The 13,730-nt window shown below is 42.3% G+C and overlaps 1 long non-coding RNA gene across 2 annotated transcripts in view; it reads left to right on the top strand.

Annotated features, from left to right (window-relative positions):
• Positions 1-13,730, top strand: part of LOC112549814 — a 30,170-nt gene that overhangs the window by 15,051 nt on the left and 1,389 nt on the right. The window contains exons 2-4 of one of the 2 annotated variants that reach the window (XR_003093347.1): positions 3,415-3,596; positions 5,322-5,406; positions 7,984-8,217. This is a non-coding gene — a long non-coding RNA (uncharacterized LOC112549814). Of the gene's footprint in view, positions 1-3,414; positions 3,597-5,321; positions 5,407-7,978; positions 8,218-13,730 lie in introns of both variants that reach the window. The other variant, XR_003093348.1, reaches the window with a different exon arrangement.

The raw sequence follows: 13,730 nt of genomic DNA, 5'->3' as shown, positions 1-13,730 counted from the left end.
CTTTCCCTTAACCTCTTACTCTCCTCAGGATAACATCTCAAAGTACAAGCATGTTATAATCGCATCCAAAAAATAACATCCTTGACTTTGTGGGTAGAAGCAGGGGTCAGAACCCAGGGCTACCTCCCTTCCAGGACAGCAGCAATCTCACAGAGTCACATTCTCCCTGCCTTGCTGTTTTCTTGGGCCCCACACATCTTCTCCTCTTGGCTGCCCAGGGGGCTCGCCTCATCTGCAGAGCTGCATTGTTATCCTCCTTCAACCCTTCCCCCACTGACCTTAAAACTCCTCTTTTACCATGCTGCTTACAAAAACCTTGACCACACTTAGGTTGCTGGTGTGTCACCTATATTGCCCGATATTGTTTTCTTGGGCTCCCTTGTCATTTTGTCTGTATCCATTTGTTGTCTCCTCTCTCGTACTTGGACTGCAAGCTTTGGGAGCTGAGATTGTCTTTTTGTCCTTTGTTCATGCAACACCATACATTCTACCTCTTAACTGTCTTCACTTGTGCTTGCAAAGTGCATTTTGCAAAGAACTAAAACTCTAATGCTCCGATATAGCTATGTAAAGATGCACCGGAGTCATGATATAGTCCCGGGGGGGGCCAACCTGCAGCATGCAAGCCACAAGTGGCATATAAGTCTCTGTGCACAGCATGTAGCAGACTGGGGAGAGGGCAGGCAGAAGAGCCTCATATAGGACAAGGAACAGATTGAAAACAGAGCACATGGCAGGCAGTGGAAAGCAATGTGGCAGACCAGGTAGGGGAAGGGGATTGGAGTGGCATTTAGAGAGGATGTAGTGCTAATTTGTGGGATACCTGCCAAAGAGGGTGTCCCCCAAAGTCTCTCTCTCTTACCATCCATGCATGTATTTTTTTTTTTTCTTTGTAACTTGAGATAGTCAAATGCTTTACTCTTGGGCACAACATGGCTTTTGCTGCAGGATAACTGGCAGAGGTACTATGGTCCAATGAATAGGACATGGACCCAGCAGCTCTTGGTTCTGTTCTTGGTTTTGCTGCAGAGCTTGTGTCACCTCAGGAAAGGGCAGAAGGGGTCATTGGCAATCATCCTGTCTAGCTTGCATATCATAGGTTACGGAATTTCATTCACTAATCCCAATATCAAGCCTGTTGCTTCTGTTAAAGCAAATGTACATGTTTTTAGAAAGAGAATGATTTTGATTTGAAGACTCAATATACTACACACCATGGAGCCTTGAATTTTGTTTTCCACTACCCCTGGTATATCTTATTTATTTAGACTATAAACTCTGTGGGGCAGGGTTCTTTGGACAGTGACTAATTTCTCTTGGAGCCTCAATTATAGCATGAATAATAATTATACTTCAACACTGTTAAAAGAACATGGTTAAAATTGTAAAGCCAAGTGTTCCAAAGTTACAAAATACCAGTCAAGCCTTATTTCAGCCCCTTTGTGCCTTTGCCTTATGATAGTCTTTTAAAACATGATCTCATCGTGGGCTGCTTTTTAATTCAGTGCAAAAAATGGATGTTGTTCAACTAGTGAGCAACCGTTCAACACTGTCTCATCTTCCTATGTTCAATGTGAGGCTCTAGCCATTACTTGCTGCAATATAAATTGCTCTAATGGAAATTTCCTTACTCTTCTATGGTGCTCATAATGATAACAACCCAATGCTTCACAAAAGTTACTATTTCTAATATCTCTGAGATGAGATGGAAGACTTCTATTTCCATTTTTACATTTTGGGAGCTCAGCCAGAGAGCAGTTAATAGAAATATTGGACCTTAATTTTGGATGTCCAAGTTGAGCTGTCTAGAATTTGATTATTTCAGAGGATTTAGCATTGTGTCCAAATCAGAGCTCCTGATTACTTCTGTTGCAGCTGTGAGTATGCACTTTTGTAGATCAGATTGCAAGTTCTCAAGGTGGGCATTCAGAAAATGAAAAACACAGGCTTGACTCGCTTTAAGAGACTTGTTTTAATTTCACATAGGAGCTCTGTGGCAGAGGCAGGGACAGGATCCATTTCTCCAGGCCAGCAGCCATAATCATGAGGTCATTCTTCATCTTCTTTCAATCCCTTGCTTTCTTAAATATATACCTTCTCGTTTGTTCAGAAAGTGGGGTCCTACAGTTACTAACTCCTCCACTCCTCAGCCTTGATATGTCCCCAAAGTAGGTTCACTCTGTGCATAGAATTAGGTACAGCTCTTGAGGGAAAACACAGCATGTGTAACCATGTAGAAGCTGCTTCATAACATATGCATGGATGAATATATGGATGCCCAAGCAGATATTCTGGCATTTCCAAACTGGAAGACTTGATTTTACAATCTTAAAAATATTTTTTGTGGATAATTTTCTAGATTTGAAAAACCAGATTCCATCCTATGGCATCATAATGACCCTTGCACAGTTCATCAGCAAGGTTGGGACCTTTAAAAACCACCACATAAACCTCTGCCACTTGAGTTAAATGGTGGGACATCTTGCTGGTAGGTTTCACAGATGTCTGCTGATAGCAACGAGCCTCCATTTGAGGCTCAAAAGGCCAACGTGCTCTACTGGGTACAGACGTTCCAGGTGCTTTATTCCAAGCTTGACCCCTTCTTGCCCTCCAAACCTGTCCCTACCACAGTCCCTGACTCCTTGTCAAATTATGAGGATAAAAACTTCAGAGATTTTTAGCTAGTAATGTCAACAAAGTCTTTCCTGAGCTTACCAGTTATTTTTCAAGGGTTTATAATTTGGCCAAATTTTTAGTTGGATTCTCACAGGGTCACAGGATCGTAGGAAAGTAGGGCTGGAAGGGACCTTATGAGGTCATCTAGTTCAGCCTCCTGCTCAAGACAGAATTATCCTGGATAATCCCAGCCAGGTGTCTGTCCAACCTGCTTTTGAAAATTTCCAAGGATAGAGATTATGTAATTTCTCTAGGTAGCCTGTTCCAATGCTTGACCACTCTCATAATCAGAAAGTTCTTCCTAATATCCAACCTAAATTTTCCCAGGTGAAGCTTGAGTCTACTGCTCCTAGCTCTGTCCCATATAGTCATGGAGAAAAACCCATCTTCATCCTTTCTGTAAATGCCCTTTAGGTATTTGAAGACTGTTTTCAAACCTCCCTCAGCCTTTTCTTCTCCAGACTAAATAACCCATTTCAGCCTTTCGTCATAAGTTTTGCATCCCAGGCTAAATTTTTCCCATGTTTGTTTTTGGAAATGGCTGAATCATTTGTCTACAGTTTTCCGAGTAATTCAATCTGAGGCAGACAACCAAGCATGGGCTTCATCCAAAAGTTTTTCAGAGTTATAAGCAACTGAAAACAGGGTCTTATAACAGCAAGTGTCAGGGAACCTTAATAATAGGCAATGCTGTCAGATTCCTCAGTAATGCCAGTAACATCCATCTTTTCATTCCAGCATTTGCTGTTGCAGAAGTCATAGAATCATAGAAAATCAAGGCTTGGAAAGGACCTCAGGAGGTCATCTTGTCCAACTGTCTGCTCAAAAAAGGACTATCCTCAACTAGATCATTCCAGCCAGGGCTTTGTCAAGCTGAGCCTTAAAAACCTCTAAGGATGGAGATTCCATCACTTCTCTAGGTAACCCTCCTAGTGAGAGAGTTTTTTGTAATATCCACCTAAACCTCCCTTGCTTCAACTTGAGACCATTGCTCCTTTCTTTTGTTAATTCTTGATATCTAAGACTACCAACCCCATTAAATACTTTTCCCAAAATTAAGACTTCTGTCAATGTTTGTTGAGTAAAATGGATTCCTAATAGCCTATTTACACCTTTAAATATCCGATTATTGACTTAAGTGTTCATTGTATGCAATGATTCGTTTTATCTATGCATTTATACTGTGCTCATAATTGCAGTGGTTTTTAATGGTAAGTCAGAGCAGCATACAAAAATAATTAATAGGGCTAGTGAAGTGCCAAAGTGAGAACCCTAGAAAACAAAATTCCCTGTTTATCCACAAAATGGCACTGGATGGATAATAATGGTGCTCTGCTCAGTCTCCCAATCCAACAAGGTTATTAATTAATGCCTGCTGTTAAACCTGCTGTTCTAATATGGCCATCTGTTCCCTAGGAACTAATTTGAAACTAACCTACGTGACCAGTCCATAGGTGGAGAATAGCTTTTTTTCCTTCTCAAAATTTTGCATGTGAATGGTAATTTGGAATATATTGCATTTTTACATTTATTGTTTTGCATTTTTGCTTTGTGAGGTGTTCTATACTTTTAATTTGCCAATATAAAAAACATAACTGGTTTTTAATGTTTTAGCTATTTTATGAAACTCCCCAAATTTTCTGAGAGTCCCCCATTTCATCTTAGACCTATGAAAGGTCTACTTCAGAGCTCCAACATCCTGACTGAATTGTAACTCTGCCTATATAAATTCCCAATAGTTTTCCCAGCAGTACAGAATAATCCTTGCTTCCTATCTGAAATCACAGTGTCACATTACTGTGTAGTGAAATAGTTTCCATATTCTGCAAGAGGGCTGCATTTCAGTGATTCTTATATATTCCCTAATAAATGATTCTTTACCCTAGCTCTGTTCTAAAGTAACCTAAGATGTTGTATTCCACTTGATAAAAAAGTCTTGTTTTGAAAAGATTACCCTAGGTCACTGCAAACACCTGCTGGTTGCATACCTCCTGGTTGCATACCTCCAAGGAGTAAAGACTCTAACAAATTTTCAAGTTCTTCTGAATTTAATGAAACATCTACAATTAGAGAAATCAGGCCTGTCTCAGAGTTGTGGAGCTATGGGATTCCCTCTTACAAAAACCGGATCTCTAAAGTGGGTACACGTCATAAGAACTGGTATGAAACAAGTCTCACCTTAAGGGTCCGTCTATGTATACCTAAGAGCAAAATTTGGCTCATGATTTGTAAAGCACTGCAGAGAGGTTTAGGATTAGAAACTCTCATGTAAAGTATTGCCAGTACTTGTGTTGGTCAGAAAAAGTATTTTGTTCCTGTGGGAAACTGTTTGCTGAAAATAAAGTTATTTGTTTTCATGTATTTTCTTCTTAAAGGTTTTGGGATTTTGTTAGGAGGGGCAAAAGACAATTTTGGCCAACATTTTTGTTACATTTTGATTAAAATATTTCTGTTGTCATGTTTTTGACCTTTGGGAAAAATCTGGAAAAAAATAATCAAAATGACATTTCGTGTAGAAATTTCTGATTTAATAAAAATCAGTTTTTGTTAATAAAACTCAATATTTCAGGTGAAATTTTCCTCCTTTGCTTTCTTTTATTTCTTTGGATATCTTACATGGAAGATTTTTTTTTTTCCAACTGCAGGCTGTTTCATAATAAAGAAAGGCAGCAATTGGGCTAGGGACAGGCATTCAGAAAGCCTGAGCCTGAATGGATTCAATCTTTGCAGGTTAGTCTAACCTGGCTAGGCTGAACTGGTTTGAAACTGGACAGACATTCTCTCTGGCCTGAGGAAATTCAGGCTCATGTCTGTAGTGGCTCAGGCTAGAAACCGGGGGTGCTAGAGCAGTCTTCCCTTCCCTTCTGCAGGGAGCTGAGCTGAGGGGGGCATGGCCAGGCCCCAGCAGGACTCTCTCATTAGGGAGGTTTGCCTGAATGGTCCCAGGCTTTTCGCTGCTGACTGCATAAGGGGTGGGAGTGTTGCCAGCCCCCAACCCCCTGCTAGCACTCTGAGGCAAGGGGGTGAGGGGGTGCAGTGTGTACATCTGTTGATGATACAGAGCTTTTCAATCTCCCTCCCTGCTTCATCATACTGTCTGCAGCAAACTGACGAGCAAGCAAGCCAGCTGGGGGCTGATAGTGATAACAGTCTTTATCACCCAATTACCAAAACAATGGCCTCTCTCCATTACTTCAGACTTCTTAAACAGCTTACCTCTGACCTGTTGATTAGCTCCAAACAGCCCTAAACAATCACTGTTCTGTCTGCTTGCCCCAGGGAAATTGGAGAGAGAAACACACACAGACACCTCTCAGCATTAGCTAGCAAACCACATGCCTAGGGTCCATGGGGCTGGGGTCCGTGCTGTGGTAGATGGGAGGGAGGGAGGGAGGTGTGGATTTATGGCTTGAGCAGCAAGTGGGGGGAGTTAGGGCAGGGGGAAGCCAGGCAGACCCTGCTGTGTCTGCAGTCTCTGCTGGAGCCTTACACAGCATTAGCTAGCATACCACATATTGGCTATGGTCTGTGCTATGGGAGAGGAAGAAGGGATCCCTGCTTAAGCAGTGAGGAGTGAGGGGGTGGGGGAGGGGGGCATGGGGAAGCCAGCAGATCCTGCTGTGTCTGCAAATCTCTGCCAGAGCTCTGGCCAGGGAGCAGAGGGGAGGGGTCAGCTCTGCTGTGGAGCAGAGAGCTCTGCCCAGCCCAGAGAGCGTGCCTGGATTCTGGGGGGCTCTAATTTAACTTAAACCAGTAAGGGGTCTGGGGCAGACATTGCATAAACTGGTTTGACCCAAATCAGTTACGTTTGGTACTACATTCATTCAGGTTTATCTCAAACCAGTTTCAGCCATTTTCGAACTGGTTTATGTGCACTGAGCTTCTGTTCTCTTACAGGTTTAAACCAGTTTCTGATCACTTAAACTGGTGTATGAGTAATGTCTGTCCCTAGCCTTGAAGAGAAAGTTGATGGCCACCATTACCGGCTTACGCCTTGCCTCTTCACTAACTAAATTCTTTTGGTGGACTACAAGAACACAGCACTGCCTCTGCTGCTACCATAGTGGTCAATGTCACTGGTAGTAATATCTGTCAAAGGAACACTTTTTGGCTTAGAAATGTTATCTAAAAGTTAATTTTTTGTGAATTGGCTTATAGGTATAAATATATGTATTAAAATGGTTTAGAATGGGCAGCAGGGGTTAAGTGATTTCTAAAGAGCCTGGGTCTCTCTCTCACAGTTTCTCATAGCCTTCAAAGCAGACAGGCTGTCTAACATAACAAGGCCAACAAGAACACACAGTTTGGAAAATAGTCTGGAAACCAAGGGAGTTTTACCACACTGCACATAACACGAGAAAAAGTGACACCAGCTAATGGGGCCCTGAGTCCCAGTTTTGGGGCAACAGACCAAATTAGGAGAAGGCATGGAAGGCTACATGGATGTGTGTCCACAAAGGGACAGAGATAGCCATGGATGAAGAGTCATCAGAAGTCATCAGGAGGGAAGGAGAATACAAAAGCAGAGACTTAAGAGTAACAAAGGGTCCCACCCTTTGTCTCGTCCCTCCCCATCCCTACTTCCTTTTGTTTCGTCCCTCCCCATCCTTCTCCTCAAGAGGGGTTCCCACACCTATCCCCATTCCCTGAGAAGGGTTCTTGAGGCCACCATGGACAGAGAGCATACCAATCCGTTTCAGGCACCCCACTGGAGGTGGGGGGGTGGGCCTCAGCATCCCACCTCCAAACTGCTGACATGCTGGCATCTGACACCTAAGAGAGAGCCTCAGAATGAAGCTTGCATCCTGGCCAGTTGTATTTTGACTCTGATGATGACAGCCCTAGGATTTCATAGATATATGGAATTGTTTGATTGTTTGTATTTTTTTTTCTTTTATCACTGTGTATCAATAAATTTGTCTATTATCATATGGAGTGGTCACGGTCAGTCCGAGGGTGGGTCCCAGAGCCAACACACCTCAGGCTGCCAACCTAAAGAAAACCATGATACTACTGAACACCATTAAGAGCAGCCTGTTCTTTCTTCTTCCATTGAATGAGCTGCTAAGACTAAGTAAAGGGCTGCAGACATTACAAAAGTGCAGGAATTTTTAATGTATTATTCTTGATAGTATCTAGTTCCTGATGGCATCTGTTGTCACAGAATGGATGAATAGAATATATCCCATATCCTAAAACAAAGGAAGTGATGTGTTGCTGAGCCTGTCTTATTGAGTATAATAATTAATAAAAAAAAAATTTAAATGAAACCATCTCCAATTCTGTTTATTATATTTCTAAGTACAGGATAAGCTACTCAGTAGATGCTGGAAACCTAGTTGGATAAAATTCAGGGCCCATTTCTCTAGCTGGCCCTGCAACTGAGATGTAAAGGAGAAAGCTAGATTATGAGCTTGAAGGGGCACATAATGCTCTACAAGACTGAGCCATTAAGTATTATGAAAGCAAAGACCATGGAGCTGTGCCAGCAGTGAATTTGACTGAAATGTGGTTGAATTTTAAACCACCATGAGATCCCAAGTAAGTGAATTTGATACAGTTTGTGCATAACTCTCACTCCATATTTAGCATGCAAACTTCAATTTTTATGTGGGATTAGGCTACCATAGTTCCTCTTCAATTTTTGCTCTCCACCCACTTCCTCAAGTCGTACTTCTATGTGCATATGTCAGTCCAGTCAGATCTCCAGATTTAAAGAGGATTGGGCTGTAGTGGGACTTAGATAATCTAGTTACCTAAGGAGATTTCTCCATAGTATGTAGTACCCTTCACTCTTCTAACCCTCACAGATAAAACTTAGCAGCTAGTACTGTGCACTTAACCATACTGTGAAACTGTTCACTTCCAATTCCTATTAAAACTGGAACCTTTAATTTTTTTCCATGTCCGTGCAATTATATTGGCATGAAATATCAAACTGTTCTCTAACTGCATGATAGTATATATGAAAAAAAGATTCAGTAACAGGTGTTCCTTCTAGACAGAAGTCCTTTGAATTTGGAAGTTGGGAATGAGACAATAAGCAATGTGAAAAAATCTCTGGCAAGCTCTTTGGAGTGGGCACCAACTTTGTAGTCTGTGTTCAGCTAGCACCTGGCACAATGAATTCTTGGCCTGTGACCCAGGTGCCTACTTTCTACCACTGGATGGCATCATCATGAGTGATACACACTTCACGGTGTTAGCCAGGAGAGGCAGACAAGTTGGATGCCTTGGATTTTTTCACTGAGGTTTCTTGGAATATGATATTTAAAAATAAATAAGGCATAAAGGTCATCAATTCTTTTTGCTTTCTTATGTGCAGGTGTTCTAGTACAGTTGCACTGAGGATTGGGGCCAACACTGATCTGCAAAGGCTTTGGGGTGTGTTTTATTTGTGTTACTTTATGGAGTTGCCTTTTTGAGGGGATTGATGGATCCAAAGCAGCTGGAACCCTGGTGGTGGTCCTAAGGCATTTTTATGATGTGTTGTCTTATGCCTTGCACAGTCATTACGGTTCTGTGGTTTTCTTTCATGCATCCATGTGTTGTGCACATGTCAAATGTAATTTAGGCTGGTGGGTCCTTGTAGTCTGAAAACAATGCTGAAAAGAGAAAGTATTGGGAAAAGTAGAGCTAGAAGGAGGAGAAAAAGCATGAAGGGAGAAGGGATGGGGAAGGCAGGTGGGATCACTTAAACAGAAAGGCAGTCCCTGAGCCAGGCCTTACATTTATTCTCAATGTTGATGCAGTAGTATAAGGCTCTATGGGAAGCCCCGCACTGTTGGAGGGCTGGCTTTCAGCTGAAACTTTGGACCAAGGTCCTGTTTTTTCTGGCTCCGGGGGCTATCTAGGAGGAAGTGAGAGATCCTATGATGCTTTCTTAAGAGAAGGATATGATCCCAGTGTCCTCTCTGTCAGTAAATAGGGTCCACTGTATTACATTATTCATTTAATGCAAATAGTATGTTAAGCTATACAGTCTCTTCATTTTACAGCAGACAAAAGCCTCAGCTGGTAAAAATGAATATAGTTCCACAGTCTGTGGGCCAGCATGGATTTGTGATGCACTTTGGGATATCTGGAGTTTGAAAGGCTTTTCATGGAACCTGTTACTATCCTGTAGTGTCTTTTGAGAATAAGGGTCAGCATGAAAGCTGCATGTCCTTGGAGGCTGGGGGGCGCACAGAAAGCTCCTACAGGCAGCAGCGGTGCTGTCGGTGGTTGGAGTGTGGCAGCGGCTAGCAGTGAGCTCCCACAGGCAACTGCGGTGCTGTTGGCGCTGGGGGCTAGGGGGTGGCAAGCACCGACCAGCAGTTGGCATCCACCTGCAGATGCCACTGGCAGTGTCAGTGGCAGCCAACTGTGACTGGGGACTGCCCATAGATGCTGCCAGCAGTGTCAGCGGTGGGGGTGGATGGTGAGTGTCAGTGGTGCCTTTTTGTAGGGGGTGCACTGCCAAGCTCAGGGGGTGCATGTGCGCCCGCGTGCACCCCCTACACGTTGCCAGTGAGGGTCAGAATCTTAACAAAGCCAAAACATTTTATGGACTCAAATGCTGTTGTGAACCAATGAACTATATAAGAGCTTACAGGTTGCATAACCTTGTTCTGTAAATGTATTCTTTCATCACATCTGTCCTTTTAGTAGAGAGAAATTCATGAGATTTTTGTTTTGATCAATATTTTGGTTGAGGGATGGAAGTATATTGAATTACTATAGCCTACAAGATAATTATCCTACAGCAATGTAATTATCCTTTACAAGATAATTTATCCTACAGCAATGTGCTTTTGGTGCCTAAAATGTTAATTCTGTACAGGTAACAGCCCATAAAATGAACTTGAGTTGTCCCTCAGTGAACAAAGTGAGGTAAACTTATAATGGGCATGGTTTAAAAAAGTTTTCTGGTGCCTTGTTCCCTGGAGGTAAGATATTATTGATATGAGAAGGTATTCCCTATACCAACTTTGACTACCTCTAGTACTGACAATATCTTACCTACTGGTAAAAAGGAAACAGAAACCTTTTGAGTTGTATTTAGATTCAGTAAGTACATCCAATGAATCCATCTTAGGTGATGATCCTTTTTGTACAATGTAGTACACATCAAAAGTGGTGGTACTTCTCATGTTAGTCATCCAGGACCTGATTGTTCCAGGGGATGGACATTCTATTATTAATATTAATTAATAGTTATTATTGTATTAAAATAATATTTTTGTGTTGTTATTAATGATGAGGAATAGGGTGGTGCTCTTAGAGCATATCCCTTGCATACCTCTAATTTATGCTCTGAGAAACACCTGGCATATCCAACAGAACAAATAGGTACTTTTTACAAGGAATTTTTTACAAATATTTATAATACACAATTCCAGAAAAGACAGTTTTGCTTAGGAAAACTATATCCAGAATGTGGAGTTTTCTGTTGGTTCATCAGTCTATTTCCTTTTTTGGATATAACAGAGCCAGTTTCATTTTCCAGAATTACAAAACCTGAATAATGCCCGTTAAAATGAACACTAAGGAGGGAGAAAGGTAGAACAAGAGAAACACAGAAATGATTTAACAAGCTAGAGGCTAGATCTTAGAAATGTGATTTGACATGCAGCATAACTACCACTAGCACATGATTTATTGCCTTCACCCCATCATATGACAGGCCCTCACTTACTGGCATAATAAGACTTATCTGACTGACACCACTGAATTAATTGCTTTGCTGCTGAGCAAAGGTGAAGACGTGAAGTGCAACAAGTTGGCTGCTTTTTTGTTCTTTACTAAAGGACTGTAAAAAGAAAATGTAAAATTAGCATGTCCTTGTCCCCTTCCCATACTCTTCTTCTTCACAATATGCTTTCCTATCTGTTCCACTCTAAGTTTAATATTGGTTTGTACATGTACGTTATTTTGCATTAGGATAAATAGAACCTTTTAACCAGGGTAAGTGAGCCTGATTCAGGAATGCAGGAGATTTGTATCTTGAAAAATCAATATTTAAGATGTACAATTGCTCCCATGGTATTGAAAGAATTAGTTGATCTACATGCCAAATGACAACCCCCTTGATAACAGGGATTATGTGTCCTGTCTTTCCAGGCTATGCTTCTTGAAGCTGCTCTTTAGGTCCCTAAGGCAGAGATAATCTAATTAGCACAACAAAGACCAGGTCGATTTGAAAAAGGAAGAGGGAATTGAAGAGAGTGGTTGTGGGGAGGTTATGTGACAGCATTATATCTGAAGACATGCTCTGAAAAGTTACAGGAGAGGAGGGGAAATTTAGGGCACTATTTAATCTTCAATTTGGCTCCATAAACATGGGAAATGCAGGCCTACTAGACTATTACCAGACAAGCACCAAATTATTGAGTGCTTACAACACACACATTCACTCAATCACAGCACAAGGGAGGAGGGGGCAGAGGAAACAAAAGTGATGTTGTTCTGAATGGAGAGGATATGGTTTTGACCAAGATAAACCTGTCTGCTATGAACTCTTTGGCTTCTGCTGGACTGCTACTTATTTTACCCCTAAAATGCAAGATCATCCTTTATACATGTGGCGTAGGGTTAGTCTTCTATGCCCCCTAAATTGAAACAGTGGGTTTTTAATTGAAAACCACCATTTCAATGTAGGAGTTTTATTTTTCCATCATGTTACGGTGAGGGGCCGATCCTTTTGTTTTTTGTTTTGCGGAGCCTTTCTGCGAGGTGGGGGTGAGAGGGGGAGCAGCGGGGGAGTGAGCTGCCGGTGGGCCAAGCAGCCCCTGAGCTGCAGGTGACCTAGTCCTCCCCTTTGCAGTGGCAACACCCCCTGAGGAAGAGATGGTTTGGGCAAGGTGCTGGCTCCAAGCTGGGGCAGCATCCTGCCCACTAGTCCAGGCAGCTCCGGGGGCTGCCTTTGCCATGGAGGGAAGGACCAGGGCCCCCCGCAGCTCAGGGGCTGCTCGGTCCACTGGCAGCTCACCCCGCAGCCATGGGAAAGGCAGGCAGGCTCTGCCAAAAAAAAAAAGGATCAAAAAGCCCAAGGTGAATTGATTCAGTCTTTGCAGGTTAGTCTAACCTGCATAGATTGAACCAATAAGCAAGTGAACAGACATTCACTTTTGATTCTGGAAATGCAGCCACGTGTCTTCAGTGGCTCAGGTCAGAAGCTGGGGGCACTAAAGCACGCCTCTCTGCTTAGCTGGAGCAAACAGCTTGGGCAAAGGCTAACCCAAAGGGGGTTTTGCAGGGGAGGTGCAAAGCATCCTGGGATGCTGGGGGACTGAGAGTTAACTTGAATCTGGAGGGGTTCTGGGACAGATGCTCAATAAACTGATTTAACCTAAATCAGGTAAGTCTGCTACTACGTCCATCCAGGTTTATCTTAAACTGGTTTCGGCCATTTTGAAGGTGGTTTATGTGCACTGAACTTCTGTTGTGTTTCAGATTTGAACTTATTTTTGATCACTTATACTGGTTTATGTGTAATTTTTGTTCCTAGCCCAAAGTGTGTGACTCATGCACAGAATAGTATTTGCCATTTCTTGCTCCAGAACTGTGCTTTGAACTAATGTCAAAGTTAGATTGTAGGCTCCTCAGGGCAGGGGCTTTTACTTTAAATTTGACTGTAAAGGGTAGTGCCCATCTACATATCTGTAGAAGTAATCCTAGCTGCAGCTGCATGATATAGTGGCAGTGTTTGAAATCAGGGTGCAATAGACATAGTCTCAGCAGGTCTGGAATATTCAAAGAAACAATGGGGCTAAATGTCTGTTGTTCAGCATCCTTAGGCTCCTTGAAATTCATCCTGGACAGTTAACCAACTGCAAGTGAACATCCAGCATTGAACTTAACAACCAGTAGTACACTGAAAAACATTTATAATTACACATAAGCACATCTGTCACTGAGATCATGTGAAATTGAGGGACACACTCCAGCTCCATGAGAGCAGATGTGCAGTCATTTTCCCTTCCCAAGGCCTGTGGAGACTGGGTGCCTTGCTAATTCTTGTTTAATTAATTGCTTGATTCAAGGAAATAAATAAATTAAGGAAAGGCAGGAAT

Source organism: Alligator sinensis, unplaced genomic scaffold (genome assembly GCF_000455745.1).
Source record: "Alligator sinensis unplaced genomic scaffold, ASM45574v1 scaffold86_1, whole genome shotgun sequence".
Taxonomy (NCBI): Eukaryota; Metazoa; Chordata; order Crocodylia; family Alligatoridae; genus Alligator; species Alligator sinensis.
The sequence above is the reverse complement of the archived record's forward strand: the minus strand, read 5'-3'. Positions and strand labels throughout refer to the sequence as shown.